This window comes from Kogia breviceps, chromosome 17, assembly GCF_026419965.1.
Source record: "Kogia breviceps isolate mKogBre1 chromosome 17, mKogBre1 haplotype 1, whole genome shotgun sequence".
Lineage (NCBI taxonomy): Eukaryota > Metazoa > Chordata > Mammalia > Artiodactyla > Physeteridae > Kogia > Kogia breviceps.
Window position 1 is genome coordinate 9,271,357 of NC_081326.1, and position 26,883 is coordinate 9,298,239.

General features: G+C 34.6%; 1 long non-coding RNA gene across 4 annotated transcripts in view; it reads right to left on the reverse strand.

Moving 5' to 3' along the window:
- Positions 1 to 26,883, reverse strand: part of LOC136792884 (uncharacterized) — a 446,126-nt gene that overhangs the window by 93,053 nt on the left and 326,190 nt on the right. For all 4 annotated transcript variants that reach the window (XR_010837463.1, XR_010837461.1, XR_010837464.1 and 1 more), the window contains one exon: positions 11,505 to 11,551. This is a non-coding gene — a long non-coding RNA (uncharacterized lncRNA). The remainder of the gene's footprint in view (positions 1 to 11,504; positions 11,552 to 26,883) is intronic.

The following is a 26,883-nucleotide window of genomic DNA, read 5'->3' on the forward strand; positions in this document are numbered from 1 at the left end:
TGTAAACTTTGAAACACTCTACATATTGCCAAAAATTAATTTATGTTTGCCTTTGCTCAAATCAATGTGTCTTTGAAACATGAAAATCTCTTATTAACACTGATATTTTTTCATATTCTCTAAAATCTTAATGTGTTCACTCTATGTGAATATGTAAGAAAGAAGTGTTCACTTGATGAAGAGGGAAGTTTGAAAAAAAAAAGGAGTCAGACATATTAGGGATGTTTATAAATAGAACATCAACTCAAAAGGACTTTTATCTGTGGAAATTGGATACTTTTAATTTCTTCCCTTAGGGGGAAAAAAGTAAATATAACAGTAACAGATCCCATCTGTAATTTTAGCAGCAACTCTGCTGGACAGTTCCATGCACACCTGAGACCAGGACTGTAGGATCCCTGTAACAAGAAAACCTTGCCTTTTCAATTTTTGCCCCAGCATCTTTTCCAAATTAAGGCATTTAATCTTCATAACATCTGTGGAGAAGGAACTAACATTATCCTCGTTTTATAAGTAAGAAATGAAAGGCTAAGTACCTTACTAAACGTTTGTAAAACAAGTATAGAATAAGCTGGAATTTCTATCCAGTAAATGATAGACCTGGGATTTTGACTTATCTCTAGAGATTGTCTGACAATAGAACCTCTACTCTTAATTCAGTGTGTATAATTCTTCCTACAGATAGACAAACCATCTTATTTTTCCAAAAGATATTTAAACAAAACACTTAGATTTTGGCATAATGATGTCTCATAATAACTTCTCTCTCATATGCCTACCATACTACATCTTGGTGGGGTTATAATCCATACAATACTTCTTGATGGTGAATTAGTATCGAAGAATACTCACATATATACAATGTTTTCACAGAAGATCCTAAGATTCACAGTAATAATTTCCATTGTGAGGCAGTTCGGTGATTGATTGATAATGATGCATAAAAGTCAACTCACAAACTATCTTTTGTGGGAACTGTCTCAATACACATAATGAATCAGGGTTCTCAGCCTTCAGATATATGTATATTCTGGAAGAATGGTACCTGATTGTGCCAAGGGATTGACTGAGAGAGAATCTGGACAAGAACTTGTCTTAATATACGTAGTAGAAACCTTGCAACTATTGCGCAATAAAATTAATCATGCCCCAGTTGTCAGCACCGACATTAGTTTTGCTATTTGGATTTGTCTTCCGGCCTAGAATGTAAGAATTTGTAGTCAAGTCCTAAGGAAAGAGATTCTGAAGAAAAAAAAAAAAAAAAAAAAAAAACTGAAAGGAATTATGCACACACACATTTAAGTAGAGGGATTCAGAGAAGAACTACTATGTGAACAATGTCCTAGAGCACAACGCAAGGCCGGAGAAGGCGACTCTTTCCCCTCTACAAGGGGACACGGAATGCTGAGAGCGCTTGAGCTCAATATATGGCTGATAGACATACTAATAGTTTAGACACAACTGGAATCTGATCTCTTGACGGTAGACACTAGTAGTAAAGGCAGGGGTGGAGAGATTTCCCACCGATTCTCAAGCACATTTGCTTTGATGGGGCCCATTAATACAGAGCTTAAATTAGAGGAGGAATAGAGGAAGAGCGAAACCACGGATGCTAAATGTCAGGCCCTGACTTGGAATCAGTTCCTGACAAAGTTCTTACTGACTTCTTAAAAATGTGAAAAATGCAAAGAGTGAGTTTTTCATAGAGTCAATACATCTCAAGGTTTCCTTCAGTTTGAGATTGTCTTTCCTATTTTTTAAGTTTATTAAAATTCATAAGATGTTAATGATTACAGCTGATAGGTTGTTTACCTTTTTAATATACTGGAAATTTTGTAAAGTTCTTAACCATATAATAAGTACTCTTTTCAAAAGAAATATCAAATAGGATGCTAGTATTTTAATAAATACCAGATTTGGGTATTTTAATAAACACTAGATTTTAATAAATAGACAGCACAGATGCTTTTCTTAACATTAACTGAATTTCTACCTAAAGATATTTTCAAATTTTTTTTACATACATATTCGGCCGTTTGTTTTTAAAAGATTTATTTCACCACAATCAGAATTCTTATTGGATTGTTTCAGAGCCCAATATCCACCAAAAATACCTTAAAAATGTAATTTAGTAAATTATCTTTAAAATATGAAAACAATTATTTATAATTCTTCTAATATAAATTATATAAATTAATATAGTTTTACCTAGGCAAAATATCAGCTTACTCAGTAAATGTATATTTTTCAAAGATTAAATGTGAAAACAGGTATCAAGAATAGAAATAGTCACAAAATACAGTGTTCTAGGGTTATTTTCTTTTCTGAAGACTAACATTTTCAAGTAAAACCAATTCCTAACTTCAGAAATACTATCATGTACTGAAACATATTTGATATATTTTAAAAATATAATTTTAAAGGTCTATTCCCCAAGAGAGATTCTTTGAAAATGTATTTAGATAGTGTAACTATTTTGTCTCTCTTTCAATAAGTCAATTCTTCTTCACAATCTATTTAGATTTCAAATCATTGACATCTAAAAAATATATATATGTATTATCTTTTACACATTCTGTTTTCTGAATATATTCCCTTCTTCATTCATGAATTGTCTTCTCTTAAGCTTTTACATTAGCAGGAAATTAAACAGGCTTACTATTTTTTTTTATTGTTGCTTACCAGTTTACTGTAAGTAGATAGAATTGCACATATTAAAATTGAGAGAGTTAGATATGTTTATTGATTTTAGCTCCATTCTTCCATAGCAGTCATCAAAATTTCTTTATTATAAGAAATCAGCCTTAAAATAATAAGAGATATAGGTATATGGGAACTTAAAAATTCATTTTTAATCTTCTATTTTTGACTTTCCTTCAGTTTTGCAAGACATGGAAAGAAAAGCAGTCTTTGTAGTGACAAAGCTGACCAATGTACCATTGGGGAAAAGACTCATTTTCTTCAAGACTGAAAAAGGCAGATTCTGACACTTTAACTATAGGTGCAAAATTTATAATTAACCTCTATAAATGAGCTTTACTCTCTTATTAGTGATAGTGAGATACACTGCACAATATTGACTATGGCATAGCTATATATACCAACACATCCATCCTTTTTAAAATTTGATATGTAAATCAAAAGGGACTTAAGTAATATGTAAGGGCTAATTACTTAGAGCTGCAAATGTGTGAGTCAATAATGACAGAGAGTAGTTTTCACTTTTAGTTTAAATCTACAAATAAATGCTCTTTGCTAATTCAGACATTAAAAACATCCCTTTGTGGAATTCTTCAAAAACGTATTTGAAAGTTACAAAGTTCAGGGGAAAACATATTATAAATGAACCATAGATTTCAGAATATCACGGAAAGATTATTTTCATTCAGGTCAGAGTTATTTCAGTTCAAAGTGATATTTGGAATTATTATCTACACTAAAAAAAAAAAAAATCCAATGAATATATAGTTCCAATGCTTGAGAAAAATCTCCTTACAATATTGCAGCACTGAACTACCAGGTTAAATGGATTTCAGTTTGAAATCCAAAAATTGTAGAATAATATATATGTTAAAGAAAAGTTCCAAGCATAACAAATCCAGCAAAGCTAATGTATCATGATCAAAGGGAAATTCAAGGATGGTTCACTATTCATTTTTTGGATTTTTAGCCTATTTATATCTCTAGCTCCTTTTTCTACACTGCTCTTTCTAATAATTTGATGTGTATTCTTGGAGTATTACTGTTTAGATAAATTAAATTAGATATTTATATATTGTATATGAACAGGTCATTCACAAAAGAAAAAAATCAATTTGAATAATAAACACAAAAGAATGATTACCTTCTCTAGTAATAAAAATGTGACAATAATGCAACAATGAGAAACCACTAGGTTAGGGAAAATGAAAAAGAAGGATGATATCAATTTCTCAGGAGGATGCATGAAAGCAGTTTTATCATGCACTGCTGATCAGAACGTGAATTGCTACACCTTTCCTAAGAATTTAGACCATTGTTATTAAAATGTAAAATACATATGTTCAATCCAATAGAAACATTTAAAAAATTAATCAGCATTTCACAAAAGGGAAACATTGAATACTAAATAAACTTGTGAAATACCGCTGGGAATATAAAGAGGAAAAATCACGTTAGAGAACAATTTGACAATATCTATTAAAGTTGAGTGTGTACATATAATTCCACTTTTATGTATATACTAGAGAAATTTGAACAAAATCACAAAGGGGTGTGTGATGGTTAATTTTATGTCAACTTGACTGGTCCACAGGGTGCCCAGATATTTGATCCAACATTATTCTGGTGTGTCTGTGAGGATGCTTTTGGATGAAATTCGCATTTAATTTGTTAGATTGAGCAAAACAGATTGCCTTTCTTTATGTGGGTGGCACTCATCAGTTGAAGGCCTGAATAAAACGAAAATGCTGGCCGTTCCATTAGTAAGGGGGAACTCTTTCTGCCTAACTACATGAGCTGGGAAATCAGTCCTTCCGTGCCTTCAGACTCAAACGGAAATATCGGCTCTTCTGGAGTCTTGAGCCTGCTGGCTTTCAGCCTGAAACATATACCATCAACTGCCCTGATTTTCAGGCTACAGAATTCATAGTGGAACTACACCCTTGGCTCTCCTGGGTATTTAGTTTGCTGACTGCAGATCTTGGAACATCTCAGCCTCTCCAATCAGGTTGTGTCCAACTATTCCATCCAAGCAAAATGCTCTTGTCGAGTCCCTAATGACCTCTGCATCATAAACTCCAACGCAGAATGTACTTCTTTTTTAATAGTGATACTTGGTTTGTCATTCCCTACTTTAGATATGCTCTCTGCACTTGGCCTAGTAAAAATCTTAAATGGAACAGATGGAAAACTAAACTCCTAATCATTTACCTCCCTCCCCACTCTACGTGTTCTACCTACAGTCTTCTTTTCAGCCTGGTTTATGGCAACTCCATCCTTCCAGTAGTTCAGATCCCAAATCTTGGAATTATCTTTTAGTATTCTGTCTCTGTCAGAGCCTACAACTGTTAGTCCAAAAATACCAGAATCCAAACCTTTCTTTTTACCATCAACACCAAGCTGCTATTATTTCTTACTTGGATTATTGTAAGACTCCTAAAGAGTCTTCCTGGTTCTATCCCTGCTCCTCATTAGATGACTATCTACGCATCACCCACAGGGCATTTTTCAAAGTAGACTGTATTTTTTAGAGTGGTTTTAGGTTCAGAGCAATATGAACAGAAGGTGCAGAGATTTCCCATAAACCTCCTGCCTCCATACACGCACAGCCTCTCCTGTTATCAGCATCCCCCCAGAGTAGGACCCTTTTTACATTTGATGAACCTGCATTGACACGTCATCACCCATAGTCCATAGTTTACATTAGGGTTCACTCTTGGTTGAGTACATTCTATGGGTTTGGACAAGTATATAATTACATGTACCCATCATTACAGTACCATACAGAGTGTTTTCATTGCCCTAGAAATCCTCTGTTCTGTGCCTATTCCTCCCTTTCCCCAAGCCCAAAACCCCTGCCAACCAGTGACCTTTTTACTGTCTTTACAGCTTTGCCTTTTCTAGCATGTCATACCGTTGGAATCTTAGAGTATGTAGCCTTTTCTGGTTGGTTTCTTTCAATTAATAATATGCATTTAAGGTTCCTCCAGGTTTTTTCATGGCTTGAATAATAATTTCTTTTGATGCCCATGTCTTTTCATTAGTGCTGAATAATAATATTCCATTGTTAGATGTACTAGAATTTATTTATTTGTTAACTTACTAAACAACACCTTGGTTGGTTCCAAGTTTTGGCAATTATGAATTGAGGTTTGTTTTTTCATTCTCTCAACAGTGTCTTTTATCAAGCAGAAATTTTTAATTTTAATGAAGTCCAGCTTGTCAATTCGTTCTTTCATGGATCATGTCTTTGGTGGTGTATCTTAAAAGCCATCTTCATACTCAAGGTCATCTGGATTTTCTCTTATGCTACCTTGTAGGAGTTGTATACTTTTGAATTTTACATTTAAAAATTCAAAAGTATACAACTATTGAATGGTATGAGATCCATTTTGAGTTAATTTGGGGTGGAATGTATAAGGTCCACATCTAGATTCATTTTGTTTTGCACACAGATGTCCAGCTGTTTCAGCACCAAGTGTTTGAAAGACTGTCTCTTCTCCATTGTATGACCTTTACTCCCATGTCAAAGATCAATTAACTACATTTATGCAGATATTTTTCTGGGCTTTCTTCTGCTTCATTGGTCTATTTGTCTATTCTTTTACCAATGCTAAAGGTATTTTAAAAACATAAATCAGATCATGCTTTTCCTGTGTTCAAAACCCTCCAGTGGCTCCCATTTGACTCAGAATGAAAACTGAAATCATTACACTGAATTACAAGAGTCAACATGATCTGAGTCTCTTCATCTTCTGAGCAATGTTATCCCATACTACTCTCTTCCCTCGCTCCCAACACTTCAGTAATATTGGCCTTCTTCAGTTTCTCAAACATGACTTAAGGCCTTTCACTGACTATTACCTTCACCTTGGGCTCTCTTCGCCCAGATATCAATTGTGTGATTCCCTCATGTCCCTCTGGTGAGAACTCTCTCACCACCTTATCTGAAGTTGCAGGCCAGCTCATCCCCTGCCAGCATGCCCAATCCACCTTACTCTGATGTTTTCTTTTCTTTCTTTCATAGAACTTATTGCTTGCTGACGTGCAATTACTTATTGTCTATTTCTCTTCACTGGTTTGTAAGCTCCGTGAAGAGATGGAATTTTGTTGTTTTTCTTTCCTTTCCAGGGGGTCATATCTTTAACATGATAAAAATAGCAATGAATAGAATTCTGTATTAAGTAAAACCAACTTTTCAGAATAAGGGCACAATAAAGGATCTTTCAGACATACAATGACTGATATAGTTGACTACTGTATTTGTTTTGCAGGGCCAGTGTAACAAAGATCCACAGACAGGGTGGCTTTTTGAATAACTGTGTTTCTACCTTTTTCTCCAAGTGGGAAATAAGCCATGGACAGTGTCTATGGCAGGAAAGAACATGAAGCAATGATGCCAGGGTATCCTAAAGAATCTTCACATGCACTGATTGGACAATAAAATACCTAAGCCCTTCTTCTCTATGCAATATTCTAGATCTTCCTCCATAAATTACCATACCTCTCATAGGCTCATGAATTTTGCAATACACTTTTCCATTAAAATTATTTAATAGGCAAGACCCCAAATCCTGCACATTCTAGGATTCTTCAAAGCTCTACTGAAGCCATCCCAAGCCCCTTGAATCACTATTTACTCAACCACATCATTTGGCTGGAATAGGAGAATTATCATTTTCATATTTGAAATGTGGAAACTGAAGCAGAACACTTAGAGACTTGTCCAAAATCATGATAGCCAATCTTGCCATGAAACAAATTTTGTTAATATTCTAATGTTTCTTCTATTTTCAGATAGTGAAATGACATTAAAGTAACCTTTTATCTCAGACATAGCTAACAGAAAAGAGTAGAGCATATTTTAGTGAAATGGGATGAGCTCTTAGTGATGTATTTGTAAGATTCACTCTCTGGCAATTTGAATACACAACTGGGAGTATATAATCCTGAGTGTAAGTGCAGTTGGAAGGCAGAAGCTATGGTGTGGGAAGAATTGCATCAAGTCTGAGATGCATTGGAGTGTGTGAAGTGGAGCCATGCTATCCTTTCTTCCTTTCTTTGTTGTGTAGGGTGAAGAGGCTCCTCTATAATCTTAAGGCCTTCCACTTGCAGTCTTGAAGAAACTTCCTGGAAAATATCAATGTTTGATAGCTTTCTTCATGTGAACCTCTTATGGCCTTTAAGATTATTCACTGGAATCAACTTATACCCACAAGAACTCAGATAAAATAGATGGCAATGACTATGGAGAAGAGTATGGAGGTTCCTTAAAAAAACTAAAAATAGAGCTACCATATGACCCTGCAATCCCACTCCTGGGCATATATCTGGAGAAAAACGTGGTCCAAAAGGATGCATGCACCCCAGTGTTCATTGCAGCACTGTTTACAATAGCCAAGACAAGGAAGCAACCTAAATGCCCATCGACAGAAGAGTGGATAAAGAAGATGTGGTACATATACACAATGGAATATTACTCAGCCATAAAAAAGAATGAAATAATGCCATTTGCAGCAACATGGGTGGACCTTGAGATTGTCATACTGAGTGAAGTAAGTCAGACAGAGAAAGAGAAATATCGTATGATATCGCTTATATGCTGAATCTAAAAAGAAATGATACAAATGAACGTATTTACAAAACAGAAATGGACTCACAGACTTAGAGAATGAACTTATGGTTATGGGGGGGAAGGGTGGAGGGAAGGGATAGTTAGGGAGTTTGGGATTGACATGTACACACTGCTATCTTTAAAAGGGATAACCAACAAGGACCTACTGTATAGAGCAGGGAACTCTGCTCAATGTTATGTGGCAGCCTGGATGGGAGGGGAATCTGGGGGAGAATGGATATGTGTATATGTACGGCCGAGTCGCGTTGCTGTGCACCTGAAACTATCACAACATTGTTAATCGGCGATACTCCACTATAAAATAAAAAGTTAAAAAAAAAATAAAATAGCTGGCAATGTGCTACAATAAAATAACCATTGGTTTTAGAGTCAGAAAAATCTAGGTTTGAATCTGGGCTTCAGGTGCTGGTGAGCTGTGAGACCTTGAATAACTTATCTAACTAAGTACCTTTTGCTAGGTACTTAGTTATACATGTGAAATAATAAAGTAACACAAGACAGAAAATGTAAGCAAAGCATGCAGTGTAAGTAGTTGTTCAGTACAAGATAGTTATGACTATTATCTCACTATATTGGTCCTTTGCTGATGCAGGTCATTATAATTAATAACGATTATTTTTAGTGTTCTGGAATTTAGGTAGAATAAAACAATGGATGTTTGGAAGAGAATTTGATAAATAGTTCACCCCTTTTATTCTATGGTATAGTAACGGCCTGAAAAAGTTCACATGCTTGCAGAGAGGTTAAATTAACTGAGTGGATTGGGGAATGCAAATGAGACAGAGAAATAGATTATAGTCTGTCTAAGGTTGAAAAGACTTTCAACCGTTTCTGCATAATGTTAAAAACTATACTTGGATGCTCACAGTCAAATTTTAGTGATAAAAAGGTAATCAAAACAGATGTTAGATTAAATTGGCTGGTAAACTTAAAGAAACTGATTAATTCATCAAAATCACTTGAATAAGCAGGCGGCCACAAGTACACATGTGGAAAATCTTCTTACAGTGTTCTCTTTTTTCCCTCACTAACATCAATTCTCTGCATTTCAAACTTTTAAATTTCTTTTTATCTAAAGCAACCACCCAGCCTCAAATCTTATAACCACAGGATGACTTCTTACATCACGGGAAGGAAAACAATAATCAACTTCGTCCCTAATATATTTATTATAATAACGTCGACTGATGAAAGTTTATAAAAAATATTAATAGTACCTGGAGAATAATTGCTCCCTGGTATTATTGTACATATTATAGTCTGCACTGCTTCATTATTTTTAACATAATGGCCCAATATCTTTTTTGCAATATGAATGCCTTATCTTTTCATATTGTTGGTTATTTACCCGGAAAACATCATGAAATTGTCACTGCATCCATGTTATTTCCTCCTGCCGCTAGTTACCATTGAGCAGTGTAAAAACTGAAGAAAATCAAATGACTTGAATATTTGTTGTTCATTCTGGTCTATGCTATATAGCTTTTTATTTGTGAGTTCATCTGCCTGGAAGGTGAACAATCATAACAGGGTTTCCACTTGTGGCTATAACTGAGTTATTGAAAGTGGCCCTGACTTCCCACTGTGGACAATTAAACAACTGTGCAAAATATACTAATCAATAGTTTTTCAGACTGTAATCTCAAAGAGAAGAGAATCACAAGAGTTAGTTCTAAGCTTTCTGCCTTCAGGCACCAAAAAGACTGTGGCACAGGGAGGGCAAACTCAGGCAGAGTCAAGTTGAAAAGACAGATTGAAGTTCAAGGAGCCAGAAATGTCTGGACATCGTGGGACAGAGCGCCGAGAGAGTGGAGAGACACCGAAAAAGCTCCAGACGTCTGCACTGGGGGCTTCTCGAGTCTTCAGCTGCTCGTGTGTAGAGTGAGACTTAATGCCAAGAAAGAAACCACCACTGAGAAAAAGAACTTAAAAACTAAAACTATAGAATTTATAGGTGAAAAAAATAAAAGAAAATCTTTGCTACCTTGGGATAGCAGTTTTTGTAGAAGGACACAGAAAGCACTGTCCATAAAAGGAAAAAAATGGACATATGGATTGGACTTCTGAAGATTAACATCTCTTTAAAAAGACACCTTTATGAAAATAAAGAAGCATGTTACAGACAAGAAGATCCTATTAACAACACACGTAACTGATAAAAGTCTTGTATCCAGAATACCTACGAAGACGTCTTCGAACTCAGTAAGAACCTAGGCCACTCAGTTTTTAAAAAGTGCAAAAGAATTGAATAGACACCACCAAGAGAGGATATATCAATGGCTGGTAAGCACATAACATAATGCCAAATATTATTAATCATCAGTAGTCATTAGGGAAATGTAAGTTGAAACCTCAGTGATTAATCACTAAACACACTAGGAAGATTGAAATTTAAAATACTGATAATAACAAGTATTGGTAAGGATGGGGAGAACCTAGAAGTCTTGTGTATTACTGTTGGGAATATAAAATGGTACACACGCCTTAGAAAACAGATTGGTGTTCCTTAGAAAGTTTAACACCCACTTACCATATGACCCAACAATATTACTGCTAGGAAGTTAACAGAAATAAAACCATTTGTCCACACAAAGACTTGCTCACAGATGTCTACTGCAATTTTACTTACAATAGCCAAATTTGGAAGAACACAAATGTCCCTCCTCAATGGATTACTTCAGCAACACAGATGAGTCTCCGAAGCATATTATGCCAAACAAAAAGAGTCCCAAACAAAAAGAATACATACTGTAAAATGCCACTTATATGAAATTCTAGATCAGAAAACTAATCTACAGGGACAGAACGTAGAACAGTGAGTGGTTTCTTGGGGTGGGAGGGAGTGTGGTTGACAGAAAATTGGCCGAAGATAAATTTTGAAGGTAAAAAAGGTTCCATATCCTACCTAGGGTGGTGACAACAGAGGTGTACACATCTGTAAGAACTCCTTCCTGTCTATTCTTAAATGAGACTTTATTAAAGGTGTATTAAAAAGTAACAAGGAACCGTAAAACATAACTGCATTTACAGAACACGGTATTCTATAAGAATGTAATTTTTAAACTTACCTAAACTCTTCAGTGTATCTATTTCTTCATATTCATACATATACTCTATTTAATGAGATTTGAGCTTTTTTGCACTTTCATATTATGTAGAACGGACTTACTTTGTTGCTTGCGTTAAAACTCTTTGTCCTGAACGAGCGCCTCTTCCCTGTAGAGAAAACAATGTCGTTATCAAATGTACAGACTAATCACCCTGAATTAAACATTTTCTTTTGGATAATACAATTTAAACCATCTTGAATATTATACAGACTATTGGTAGAAGTAATTAAGGACTAGAAAAAAAGGTAATTATAATTTCTGATGGATGAATTGATAGGGATAAAGTAAGAACTGACCTGAACCCTAATCTAAAACTAGAACTAAATTAAACAAAATCCTAAAACTTTAGTTGTGTTTTTAATTGATTTTCACACATCAGTGCACTTCCAAGTACCCTATTTTTACTGAGGACTGTAAGCAGGAAAGATATTATGGTACTTGTGACAAGGAAGGAGGCTTCCAGAAATATCTTCCAAAATATATATGACATGGTGGTCTTTTCTAAGAAATTTATTTCCAAACGAAATTTCTAAAGTTGTTGTTTATATGGATCTAGGAGAAAACAAATCTTTCTGGTATACTGGTTAAATAATAATGAAGGATCGATTTCCATTTGGGATTTATTAAGACTGGTTCAGGCAGTCTGATTTGCACAGTACCATGTTAATGAACTCATGTATGTTGGAACTGTGTATCTGCCTTGCACAGTCCATGGTAACAGACGTGCAAAGCATGGACTTGATTCAGATATGCACAAGTTTCAGTTAACAGTACTGTGTCTTTGATATTTCCCTGCTGACACATACTCCGTTAGTGAAACTTAGTTCTCTTGATTAGAAATGGCCATGTGGATTTAGACATTAATTTTTTTTTGTTTTATTTTTTGTGTGTCAAAGTAATACACATGTCTATTTTAAAACATCATAAAATACTACAAGTCTTATGGTGAAAAACAGCATCTTTTCCTGCCCTTTGTCCCACTCTCATTCAATAGAGGGAATCATTTCTCACACTCTTTTAGCCGTGCCTTCTGGTATTTACCTCCATAATTCTAAATAATATAACATTATTTATAAATAATGTAGCCATTTATAATGGTATACCTTTACTTGTAAATAACATAATTTCTAACTTTATTTCTTGATTTAGTAAATTTTGACCTCATCCCTGCTGGAGCTATTTTCTCCTGTGTGGGATCTTTTCTTTCCTGGACCTGATGTCTCCCCTTTCCTTGGTTTGCTCTCTCATGTTTTAGCTCATGCTGTAATAGCTTCCTGAGAGTTTGTGGGAAATATTCTTTTAGACATCTATCTAAAATGTTTAATTGTTCTTTGATCACATTTTGTAGTTTGGCCGGGTCCAGAATAATCTAAAACAAAAATTTCCTTTAGAGTTGTGTTGGCATCGTTTCCAGTGTTGCAATTAAGAAATCCTATCCAGGGAGGGTGGGAGAAAAAAAGAAAGAAAAGAAAAAAAAAAAAAAAAAAAAAAAAAAGAATTAGTGGTCCTTTAAGACATTTATAATTTTTTTCTCAAGAAGCACACTACTTTCACTAAATAAATGTTTTATTGCCATAAAAAAAAAAAAAAAAAAGAAATCCTATCCCATCTTGCTCTTCGTTCTCCCTATGACCTATCTCCCCACTCCACAAGCTTGAAGGGTTTTCTTTGTTTAATTTCAATTATACTGAAAGTGTATGGTGCTATGCCTTGTGTGTAGGCGTATGCCTTTCATTTATGTTTTGAACACTTGGTAATCTCTTTCAATGAGAAGTCATTTTCTAGAGTTCTGAGAACTTTCCTCGTGTTATTTCTTTGGTATTTTTTTTTACATTTGCTCTGTTCTCTCTTCAAGTGAGTCACATGATACGTACCTGGTGTGATGCTTTAACTACCTCTTTCATTTATGTGTACGTCCTGGGAAATTTCTTTAACTATATCTAACCATCTTTCCATTGGTTGTTCTTCATTTCATCCAGCATATTTCCAAAAGCTCTTTTTTCTCTCACACACACACACACACACACACACACACACACACACACACACACACACACACTGTATTTATTTTTACAAGAGATAAACTCAAAAGCTCTTTCTTGCTTTCTGAGTGTTCTTTAATCTTTTTCATACTCTCATGGTTTTCTGGCTATACCTTTTCTTTTCTCCTTGAGACAGTTAACAATACGTTTTTGGAAGTTTCCTTTTTCTTCCAGGAACATCCCTATTTCCTTTGAGTTCTTTGTTTATTTGTTGGATTCTTTGTCTTTCTTTGGAGACTTTCCTCAAGTTACTGGGAATTCTTTGGTATGCATTCATATTAATGGTAAGACACTAAAATAGGTGTTAATGTGTCTAACTTATCAGATGATTAATTTCACTATTGGTTAAGTAATAGGTAAGGAGTCAGTCATTTGCGTTGAAATGGTAAATGTTTAACCAGTGGCTCTCAAGGGGGAGAACCCTGATAGGTAGTGTGTGCTGATTTCCGTGGTGTAATATTCCCACCATAGCTGATTTCAAGTTATCAATTTGACTTCAAATGGCTGTAAAATTCCTGAAAATCTAACAATTGGTCCTCGTAAAGCAGTAATAGATGGCTCTCACACACCACAGGGGCAGTTATTTCATTGGTAGATGTCTCAATATCAATTTCTGCTGGCCCTGCTTTCAGTTTCTCCAGAGAAATATTCAACAATCTACTGCTTCAGGGTAAGAGACAGGAGGGATTATGGATGGTTGTTGGTGTTCATAAACTCTGAGAGAAACAGAGTTTCACATGTAGGTTTTGACAGTCTCTCCTTGTCTTTGCACAGAGCTTCTGTCCTCCAATGCGCTTGGTATCTCTGATTTGGGGGATACCTTGGTTCAAACTTGCCATGGAATAATCCTTCTTTTGGGATGGAGGAAAGGTAATCATGGGGACACGGGATGAGAAAGGGTTCCTGTGAATCTATCTGCTTCTAATATAGATGGTTTATTTTATTTTATTCTATTTTTAAACATCTTTATTGGAGTATAACTGTTTTACAATAGTGTGTTAGTTTCTCCTTTACAACAAAGTGAATCAGTTATACATAAACATATGTTCCCATATCTCTTCCCTCTTGCATCACCCTCTCTCCCACCCTCCCTATCCCACCCCTCTAGGTGGTCACAAAGCACAGAGGTGATCTCCCCGTGCTATGCGGCAGCTTCCCACTAGCTATCTAAAAATATAGATGGTTTAAATCAATATTTATTGATGCATCATGCTTCTAAACTCCACAGTATTTAAGTACCACATCTCTGTTTTCTACCACAATTGGTATCTCTAATTCTGGAGGCTTTCCTGGGTACATTGGCATGATTTTGCATGTTTCCTGGAAAAAGTGGTTTTCAGATTATCCAGCAGTATGATTTATTCAATCTATAATACTTGTCCAAAAAATGTATTGCATCTCTCCTCTGCACTCTCCTCTCTCCCAATCCTTTTGACCAGTTTTCATAAGTTTGATTTTAGGAAGAGTTAGGGAAGTGGCAAAGAGAGATACATGTGTATTCTCATATAATTCTTACTAACCAGAAGTTGTGTTTACAAATTTCATATCTGAATTATATAATTTCAGATGACCCATTGCAAATTCAAAATTATGACATAAAAATAACTTTACTCTTGAATTTTCTATTTTTATCATTACTTTAAACCACATGAGCAGAATATACTGATTTTAAAAAACTAAAAAAGACAGAAGCATAAAAGAGCAGAATGTAAACAGATCTCCTGAATCCTTATTTCATGCTTTTCTGTACTCTCTAAGGAAAACCACATTTACAGTATGGTATATTTCTATCAATTTCCCTTCTGTTTATTACATATGTATGTATATATACATATATATACACACACAATATGCATATATACTACATTTAGGTATAACATGTACTATATTTTTACATGCTCTATATACCATATTACTCTATCCACTATATGTATTTATATGAGAGAGTCATAGATGAATTCTAAATTTACTTGCATTTACTAATTTTTCTTTTTTTCTTTTTAAAATTTATTTATTTTATTTTCTGCTGCATTGGGTCTTGTTGCTGTGTGCGGGCTTTCTCTAGTTGAGGCGAGCAGGGGCTACTCTTCGTTGCGGTGCGTGGGCTTCTCTTTGCAGTGCCTTTTCTTGTTGTGGAGCACGGACTCTAGGCACATGGGCTTCAGGAGTTGTGGTGCACAGGCTCAGTAGTTGTGGCTCGTGGGCTCTACAGTGCAGGCTCAGTAGTTGTGACGCACGGGCTTAGTTGCTCCGCGGCATGTGGGATCTTCCCAGACCAGGGATCGAACCCATGTCCCCTGCATTGGCAAGAGGATTCTTAACCACTGCACCACCAGGGAAGTCCCACTAATTTTTCTTGAAAATGAAAATGCACATGTAATATTCTTACAGGTACAAATTTGTTGCATCCATAAAGTTTTATTACTATCTAAATACTCTGGAGTATTTAGAGTCTCTCTGTAAATTAATAGTGCTTTAACATTTGCAACTGTTGGAATATGTATTTTTAAAAATCAATGCATTAAACCAATCAAATTGTCTATTAGTTGCGATGTACAATCTTTTCATGTTAAGGCATTTTCCTTCTATAAATAATTTTTAAGCTTATTTTTAAAATAACGAATTGGTATTGAATTTTATCAATTATGACTTTAGTGTCAATTGAAAAAATCACATGGAGACATATATTAATGAGTTGCCAAAAATAAAATTTAAAAAAACCTAGCAAATTCCTACAATAAGCCTAGGTTGATAGTGTTTTATGTTTTCATGCTGGGCTAATTTTTAAATATTTTTGTAGATTTTTTGCATCAATATTACAAGTGAGATTGGTCTTTTTCTGTTTGTTTTGGGATGTTTCTGCTAGGTTTTATTGTCAATGTTATGATGGCTACAGAAAATGAATTGATGCATGTTCATTTCTTACTTCTGTCTCATAACAGGTTTGCTAGCATAATAATTCTTTGTTCCTTAAATCCTTGAAATGAAATGAATTCATAAAAACATCTAAATCCAGTACTTTTATTAAGACTGGTTCTTGCAAAACTTTCTCAACATCCTTTGTGGTTATCTATCCATTTAAACTGTTTCTTAGAATTAAGTTTCCTAAAATATATGTACATACTATATACATATGTATATAATGTATGTTTACAATATGTAGCTTTCGTATTTATCTGTGAAGAACTATGTTTTCTCATAGTTCTTTTAATTCTCACTGTACCTGTGCTTATGTTCTCTTTTCCTATGGCAAAATATTTACCTTATGTATGTAATTAATTTTTATTGTTAAATTTAACTATGCTTTATCTATGTATATTTGTATCTATGTATCTACATATCATCGATCTATCTACGTATCTGTCATCTATCTTGTCACCATTGCTGACTCCAGATCAGTTTTCAGGGCAATTATCCAACTTATAATTTTAATTCCAATCTTAAAGTTCTTAGGTTTAATTTATTCTTTTCTAGCTTTTTGAATTAAATGGTAAGTTTATTTACTTTTATTAATTTTGTTTAGAAATAAAAGTGCACATGGAATTGTCCCTTCAGTAAAATTATTTCTAAACCCCATAGTTAAAAATTTGTTTTAATCTAGGCATAATATACATGACATAAAAATCACCTCTTGTAAGTTTATAATAAAATAAATTCATTTTTCTGCAACCATCACAATAACTGAGTTTTATAACATTGTCATCACTGCATCCCTTGTGTCCATTTGCAGTCAATACTCACACCCAACCTCTGGCCCTGACAACAAATAGTCCACTTTTTGTCTTTAGATGTTTGTCTTTTCTGAACATTTTATATGTAAATTAAATCATATAATGTGTAGTCTTTTGTGTCTAGCTTTTTTCAGTTAGTATTATGATTTTGAGGTTGATCCATGATATGGCATCTGTCAGTAGTTCATTCCTTTTTATTGCTGACTAGTATTCCATTGTCAGGATCTGCACATCTTGTTTATCTGTTTATCAGTTGATGGAACTTTGGATTGTTTCTAATTTTTCATTATTCTGATGCTTTTATGAATGTGTAGTATGAGTCTTTGTGCGGAAATATGTTTTTAATTCTCTTGGGTGGATACCTATGGGTAGAATCCTGGGTCTTATTATAAGGTTATGTTTAAGAGTTTAAGAAACTACCAAAGAGTTTTTCAAAGAGGCTGTACCATTTTATATTCTCATCAGTAACAAATGAGAGTTCTAGTTTCCATGCCTTCTTGTCAATACTAGTTATTGTCTGTCTTGTTTATTATAGTCATTTGAGTTGATATGTAGTGGTATCTCATTGTGCTTTTAATGTACATTTTCATAATGACTATATAATTTTTTCTTTTCTTTTGTATCTATGTGAGATGAATGCTCACTAAACTTGTGGTAATCATTTCATGATACATTTAAGTCAAATCATTATGCTGTGCACCTTAAACTTATACAGTGCTGTATGTCAATTATTTCTCAGTAAACTGGAAGGAAAAAACTACATTCCTGAAAAAAAATTTAAAAATGTTGTGCATCAAAGGACACTATGAGACAAGGAAAAAGACAAACCACAAATGGGATAATATCAATATATTTGTAAAATATATATCTGATAAATGTCTAGTATCAAAAATATATAAGGAACTCACAGCTCAACAATGAAAAGGCAAACAACCCAACTAAAAAATGGGAAGAGGATTTGAATAGACATTTCTCCCAATAATATATACAACATGGCAATAAACACACGAAAAGATGCTAAACATCAGTAGTCATTAGGGAAATGCAAATCAAAACTACAATGAGATACCACTTCACATACACCAGGATGGCTAAAACCAACAAAATATAATAGAGTGAACGTTGGTGAATTGTGAAGATATTAGATCCCTCAAAAATTGCTGGTGAAGGTGTAAAATCGTGTAGCTGCTATGGAAAATAGTTTGGCAGTTTCTGAAAATGTTCAACATAGAGTTACCCTATGTTTCCACAGTTCCATTCTTAGATGTACACCCAAGAGAAATGCAACTTGTGTCACACAAAAAATGGAACCCAAATGTTAACAGCATTATTAATAATAGTCAAAAAGTGGAAACAACTCAACTGTCCATCAACTGATAAATGTATAAACGAATGTGGTGTATGCATGTAATGGAATATTATTCAACTATAAAAAGGAATGAAGTACTGATACATGCTACAACATAGATAAATGTTGAAAACATTAAGCTAAGTACATGAAGCCAGACATAAAAGGTCACATACTGTATGAGTTTATTTATATAAAATGTTCAAAATAGGCAAATCTATAGGGACAGAAAGTAGACTAGTGGTTTTGGGGAGAAGGGGGAGGAGGATTGAGAGGTATGAGGGTTCTTTTAGGGTGATAGAAAAGTTTTGAAGCTCGATAGTGGTGACGGTTGCATAACATTGCAAATATACTAAAAACCAGTAAATTGTGCACTTTAAAATGGTTAAAATGGTGAATTTTATCTCAATAAAAACTATGTATGTATGTATCATATACACATATAAATATATATGCTTAATTTCTAGCATGATAGTTTTATTCTTTTAGTACTTTAAAAATTCTGCTCCACTGTCTTCTCATTTGCATTGATTCTAAATTTTGTTCCTCAGTATGTAACACTGATTTTTGTCTCTGGTTGCATTATAGATGTTCTGTTTATTATTGGTTTTGAGTAATTTGATTAGGATATGCCTTGATATATTTTTCTTTATTCTTCCTGTGCTTCAGGTTCATTAGTTTCTTAGATATGTGGGTTTATAGTTTCAATTTGGGGAAATTTTCAACCATTTACCCTATTTTTTTCTGTTCTCCTTTCTTCTCTTCTTCAGGGACTCCAACTACACATATATTAGTCTCCTTAAACTTGTCCCATGGCTCACTGATGTTCTTTTCCTTACTAAAAAAATGACTTTTCCACTCTATTTGGATAGCTTCTTATTGCTATTTTTCAAGTTCACTAATCATTTCTTCTGCAATGTCTAATCTGCAGTTAACTCCTCCAAATGTCATCTTCCTCTTAGACATTAGAGTTTTCAATTCGGAAGCTTTCTTTAAAATATTTCTTACATATTCCATGTTTCTCCATAACTTTTTGAACATATGGAATACAGTTATAATAACTCTCTTAATATAACTGTCTGGTAATTTGAACATCTGTGTCGGTTCTGGGGTAGTTTTGATTCATTGATCATTCCCCTTATTATTGGTTGTGTTTTCCTACTTTTTGCATGCCTGATAATCTTTAATTGGATGCCAGACATTGTGAATTTTACATTGTTGGGTGTTGGGATTTTTGCATATCATAAATTTTCTTGAGTGTTGTTCTGTGAACATATATCTATACGTATATATATATATGTATATATCTCTCTCTATATTTTTTTCTGGCTGGCTTCTTTCACTCAATATTATGTTTGTGAGATTCAGCCATGTTATTGCATATGGAAAGAGTTCCTCCATTTCATTACTTTGTCCTGTTCAATTGTATGAATATATTTATTCTACTGTGGGGGGACATTTCGTTCTCTCCAGTTTTCTATTACCAGCTATACTGCTGTGAATATTTTTGTACATGTCTCTCGGTAAACATTTGCACACATTGCTGTTACATATTTAACAAGGGTTGGATTTGCTGAGTTCTAAGGAATGCAAACATTAAACTTTAATGGACAGCTCAAAAGGTTTTCCAAAGTTATTGTATCAGTTCATATTTCCACTACCAGTGTGTAAGAGCAACAACTGCTCCACATCTTCAACTAACTTTTTCTAGTGTTACCTTTTTAATTCTAACTATTTTGGTAGATGTGTAGTAGTGTCTCATTTTAGTCTTCATTTATATTTCCCTGATGGCAAGTGTGGCTGAAAGCTTCTCATATATCAATTAATTGGTCATTTGGATAGCCTCTTTTGTGAAGTACAAGTTTAAGTCTTTTGCATATTATTTTCTTATGTGATCTTTTTTATTAATAACTTGAAAGAGATCCTTTATCTTAGATATGAGCCTCTGATTAGTTATATGTGTGAAAATGTCTTCTACTTTGTGATTTACCTTTTCACTCTCTTTTGAAGAACAGACATTATTAATTTTAATTTAATTGCATTTATATAGTTTTACTTTTATGAATAATGTTCTATTTAGGAATATTTTTCTACTTCAGATTATGATGATATAGGTCATGTTCAAGACACTTCATTGTTTTGACTTTCATGTATAGATGTACAGTCCAACTGCAATTAATTTTTATATATAGTGTGAGGCAGGGATCAGAATGAATGCTTATGCCATATGGAAATCTAATTGGCCCGGTATCATTGAAAAGATCACCACACTACATCACAGTACTATCTTAGTGCTAATCAGATAGAAATTTACCCCTATGTATTTAAAATATTGATAATATTTTAAGTGTTACTGTTCCTTAGTTTTGTCTTGTATTTTAAAATGCAATTTATTTTTTAACCTAAATGATATCCAGAATCTTGCTAATTATAACAAATGTCAGTTCTGGAGAAGTTTCAATTGATTGATTATTTTCCTTATTATAGGCTGTATTTTTGTGCTTATTTGTATGCCTGGTAATCTTCACTTGAATGACAAACATTGTGAATTTTACACTGTTGTTTATTTTGTATCTCAATTTTCTTTGTACATATATCTAAATTGCTATAAGTTTCTCTCATTCTTTCTTCATATTGTCTACTAAATCCTGCTTTTCATTTCTGTTTCCAAAATGGCCTGTTTTCAGTTCTGTGAATTTTCATTCGTTCCTTTATCACCACTTGTTTAGGTTTCTTCAGTTTCTGTGTGTTTTCTGCCTCGGTCTCTTGTCTTCCTAACCACCTTATGTATAGCTGCTAGAACACATGCATATGTATTATATATAATGTGCTTATACACAGGATTACTAGGAGTAATCATCATAGTCATAATTAGCAACTATGCACTTAGCACATATTATATGCCAGGTGCTAAAAATGTAGTGTTTCTAGTATTCAAAAAATCTCTTTGAATTGGATAATTGGATAATTCTATTCTCATTTTATAGGTGAGAAGGCTGAGTGTCAAAACCTTTCATTTATGTAAGGTCTCAGGCCTCAATAAGGAAAGAATGAATCTGACTTACACCTGCTTAGCCCCAAAGATTACAGTCTCTAAGGTGCCATAGCTCACTTCTATAGGATATGTTTTATATTATGAATGCTGTTATTTTTAAAGTCTTTTCAAATGAACTGTAAGGCTTTTTGAGGTCTTAGAGTTCTTTTGTATCATCCAAGCACAAATTGCCTCAGCAGACAATAAATATTGATCAGCTGGTTGAATTTTTGTGACAGAATTCCTCAAAATAAATAAGCAGGTAGCAGAAGTGTGTTCAACCTGGAGAGGCTGTAAGGCTCTTTGGCTCCAAAATTATACTCACTGGACAATGGTCCTTTGATGAGAGAAAATAGCTCTAGAAAAATGAGTTAGTAAAAATGAGATCATTTTCTCCTTGAAAAAATGGCTTCAGTTCAATAATACCTGGACATTATATTTTACTAATATCCTCTGAAAAGTCAGGAAATAGGAGGCCATCTCGAAGGTTGTTTCAAAACTAATTCAGTGAGCTTTCAGTCTTCACTTTAGTCAAGGCTGCAGTCACGAAATGGAAGCATCCATCAAATTATTGGACAATACAGACTGAAAGAACTTTTCCTAACCCTATACACATCCCCTCAGAAGAAAAAAAAAATGAAAACTTTGATTAAAGTACAAGATCTGTGACCTAGTTCATTCTCTCTAGTCAGTATATTTCCCATATATTCACTACATAATTTTTCAAATCTTACCTTTACTTTGGTTAAGGTAATGTGATAGCTTCATTATGAAGTGTAAGCTTTTCCCTCTCTGGTTAGTACTGGATTAAAGAAATTAGATAAAAATACAAGTAAAATGGACATAAATCCAGAAAAGGAATAGCTAACCTGAGGAAACCTATGCATTTTCCTGAATCTGGCAATGGATATGGGGATTTATAAATAACTATTATTAAGCTATAAGTGGTCGTGAAGACACTTGTTTGTATGTTATGGGCACATAGCCACCTGAAATATAAAAGCAATGACTTTTGACTACAGTCAGATTATTTAGTCAAGATTTTATTGATGAGTAAAACTTGTTAAACTATTGCTTGCTGAACACTCATCCTATGAATAAAATAGGATTAGATTTGATATTTTAAGCTTTAGCTACTGTGACTATTTAATTGTATGCAATGTATTCAAGTAAGCCAATTCCAAGTGGAACTGAATGATCTCTTAATGTTAACTGTGGTTTTTATTGAGTCATTTCCCTCTATGTTCCTTAAATATTTTATCATTCTGTTTCCCTGTTGCCTTCTATGCATATTTTCAAACAATAGTTGTCTTGCCCTACAATCTTTTAAATTAGATCATCATGTTACTGTACCTATCAATATTGGAAGTAAACACTATTATCCCTGTTAATATAAATCGATCATTTAATTTATGGTATAAAATTCTATTAACTGTCCATTAAACTCCCTAAACAAGAAGACCTTAATCTGAGACATCTTTCTTTTATATGTAGCTAGAAAATACTGCCAAATTCTCTTAGCACTTTAGCGCTGTGTTTAGAACCTGGATGTGATTAAAGAAAAATACTAAATGGATAGGATTTCTCATATCAATTGACAGGGCTTTAGAAAACACTCATAAAATGGTATATAACGAAATTCTCAAATAAAAGAAAGATACATTTTTAAAAAAGACTAATGCTAATTATTTTTAACTATTATAAAATAGTTTATAACCAATAAATTTCCTATTTTATGATATTTTTAAGCTGAAATCTGAGGATAGTTTTTAAACACTAAGTGGGCATTTTCCTGGCATTTATATAACCTATAAATCAAATTCTTTGAAAGTTCCCGTTACCTCGATTGATTCTGATCCACATAATACTGGTCCCTTGTTTACTATTAAGCTCATTTTACTTTTTCAGACATAGAAGTCACTGTACAGCTCTTCTTACATGGCTTTGTTCTTGTAAGGAACATGAAATTAAGAGACTCTCTGGATAAACTCAGGTGTGATAGGAAACTGATTTCTGTATCAGAGTGGCTTATTGGATCTGTTTCCATGTTTGTCTTCTGGATTCAGTGGCTAATTTGGTTTCTAATCATGCTTTTGACCCCATTTCCAGACTGTTTGTGGTATGGGTAAAAGAAAGGCCCTGCAGTAGGTAATTAAGTCAGCAGCAAAGGCAGGGCTGCTTACTTTTCATTGCAGTAGATAATCAGAGTGGTGTTACTCACGTGTAAAATGCAGAAATTAATGATCCTACATAATACAGATTAAGCTTTCATTTTAAAAACTATCAGTGCAGAAGAACAAAGGTAGGAAGAACAGCATTATATTTAGAATTCCAATATATAGTAAAGCTTGCAAAGTTTGAAAGACGTTTCTAAGCATGGGACTAATCAAAATTCGCCTTGTGTTCTAAGGTGATTGATTAGTTCAGAACTCACATATATAACTGACCCATTGCATCTTTGAAAAGGCACAATTAGACATATTTGTCCATGTCTTTTCACTTGTAAACATGCCCTATTGTTCACTCAGATCAAATGGCATATGTGAAAGCATTTAGCATGCTGAGCGCCACACAGTAGGTATTCAACAAATATTGCAGTGTTTGAATTTTAAAAATGCCATAAAGTGGTAACCAAGCAATATCCAAGAGCCATGAAAACTCATAAAAACTTTTATGTACTATTATTTACCCAGATATTTCCACTGTTAGGGCTCAACAGATTGCAAACTTACTCTTGCTGCAGAAGGGTATCAGTTTACTGTGTACCCTTCATAGAAAGAAAACTAACTTCCAACAAAAGCCCAACTGCTCCCCCCAAAAATGCATACATGGCACCACATGATCCAATGATTCCATCCTCAGTGAGTATAAACATACTGATATATTTCTGCAACATGATCAATTTAGTCAATGATTAAATCAATAGATTTTCCATGTTCTTTTCCTAAATCGTTAGATCATTTGGATAAAACATTTCCCCACGTTTTTCACTATTAGTCATTTTCTCAATGATTTTTTCCTACAAAGTTATTTCTCATTTGTCCTCGGTAATAATCTGGTTAATCTGGTAAATACTTCATTAAGGTAATGAGAACGATGCTATATTCTTCGTATTACACACGGAGAAACTTAGACACAGAGCGAAAATAATAATACAATTGTCATTTATAGGGACAGTCCACATCAATTAGAAATGTATCATTTCGTTCTCTCATTTATACAAGTTCTCTTCAGGTCACGCTCAGTGACTCTTGGATCAGAGAATACAGTCACAGTGCCTCTGAAATATTACTTTAAAAGGTAAAGTTAAGATAAGAATTCCAAACTAAGTGATTCAGAATGAGACAGCATCGCTCGCTCCCTCTCAGCAGTTGGGAAAACAGTTGGTGTGTTGATCTGGCACAGTTCTAAGCTTGTATTAGAAAAATCATGAACACATGAAGAGCAGCATTTGTTGCATATTGGTAACCATTCTAATCTATTTATAAAATATGCTAGGAAGCATTGTTTTCTAAACAGAGAAAAGTGGATCTTTGGCATGTCTTCTGCATCTGATTTTAAATGACAAGAACATGGTTTGAAGCAACCCCAGAAGTTACAATAATGAACTCTCCAGTCAAGCACTTGTGCTTTGCAGTTCAATTTTCACATTGGCCAGGACCCACTCAAGGGTTTAGTGTTTATTCATCGTGACCAATAAATACAGTACATTTCAATACAATCTTGCCTTCCAAGTTATGTTCAGTAACTGCAATGCTGTCACCACTGACAACAGGAGGAACCAGAATCTCATCACACTGACATTGCAAGATCACGCAGATGTTTACAGCCAACCGATCAATTCCTCCCCAGATAAATTATGCCAGTCGGTGTTTTGCCTTCGAGTTTTGCCGAAAGCAAAATTAAAATTACTGTTTGGTTATTTTGAACCAAAATGATGTTGTTAAAAGTGGGATACTACCGGGCTTCCCTGGTGGCGCAGTGGTTGCGAGTCCGCCTGCTGATGCAGGGGACGCGGGTTCGTGCCCCGGTCCGGGAGGATCCCACGTGCCGCAGAGCGACTGGGCCCGTGAGCCATGGCCGCTGAGCCTGCGCGTCCGGAGCATGTGCTCCGCAGCGGGAGAGGCCACAACAGTGAGAGGCCCGCGTACCACAAAAAAAAAAAAAAAAAAAAAAAAGTGGGATACTATCTATGCTAACACATATATACGGAATCTAAAAAAAAAAGAAAGAAAGTGTTCAGAAGAACGAACCTAGGGGCAGGACGGGAATAAAGATGCAGACCTACTAGAGAATGGACTTGAGGACATGGGGAGGGGGAAGGGTAAGCTGAGACAAAATGAGAGAGTGGCACGGACATATATGCACTACCAACTGTAAAATAGCTAGCTAGTGGGAAGCAACCGCGCATAGCACAGGGAGATCAGCTCGGTGCTTTGTGACCACCTGGAGGGGTGGGAGGGAGACGCAAGAGGGAGGAGATATGGGGATATATGTATATGTATAACTGATTCACTTTGTTATAAAGCAGAAACTAACACACCATTGTAAAGCAATTATACTCCAATAAAGAAGTTAAAAATATTTTTTTAAAAAATGTGGGATACTAACAACTATTGAACAAGCTGGGTTCTCAGCAAGTGTCTCTTCTTGCTCTGCTGCCTGGAAGTGGGTGGTCTGGCCTCTGATCTATGGAAAAAAGCCAAAAGAGGGAGCTGAGAGGTTGATGCTCTGATGATGAAAGACGAGGACCTGGGGTCCTGACCGACTACTCCAGCAGCTTCCCGGGCTCTGCTCTGTACTTTTGATATTCCCGAAAGATTATTTAAGTCAAAAAAAGCCCCCAGCCAATTATACATCGACAAGCCCAAGCATGTGAAACAATTGCTCTTCCAGGGTCCAGCAAACAATTAGGAACACTCAACACCTGGCTGCAGAGTGGCTCTGGATTCAGCCACTTTCATATGCAATAGCAACTGGCAATGCAAGTGGGCATAGGAGAGAACAGAGGATTGCAGGCCAAAGATAAAGGACTGAGGAAGAAAAATCATTCCTATTTCCCTCTCTTTAAGGCATCAGTTTATTCACATCATTTGGGTTGAGATTCAGGCCTATTTTTCTAGTTACCAGAAAATAAATAAAAGCAAAAAATAAAATGAACTACGATGTTGGAGTTGCTGTTTTGTTTTCAACGTTCACTGCCAAGGTTCTTCTCTTAGATCTAAGCATCCCTACAGGTGGACTTTAGTATCTCTACCTTGTAGATGAGGATAAAAAGAGTTA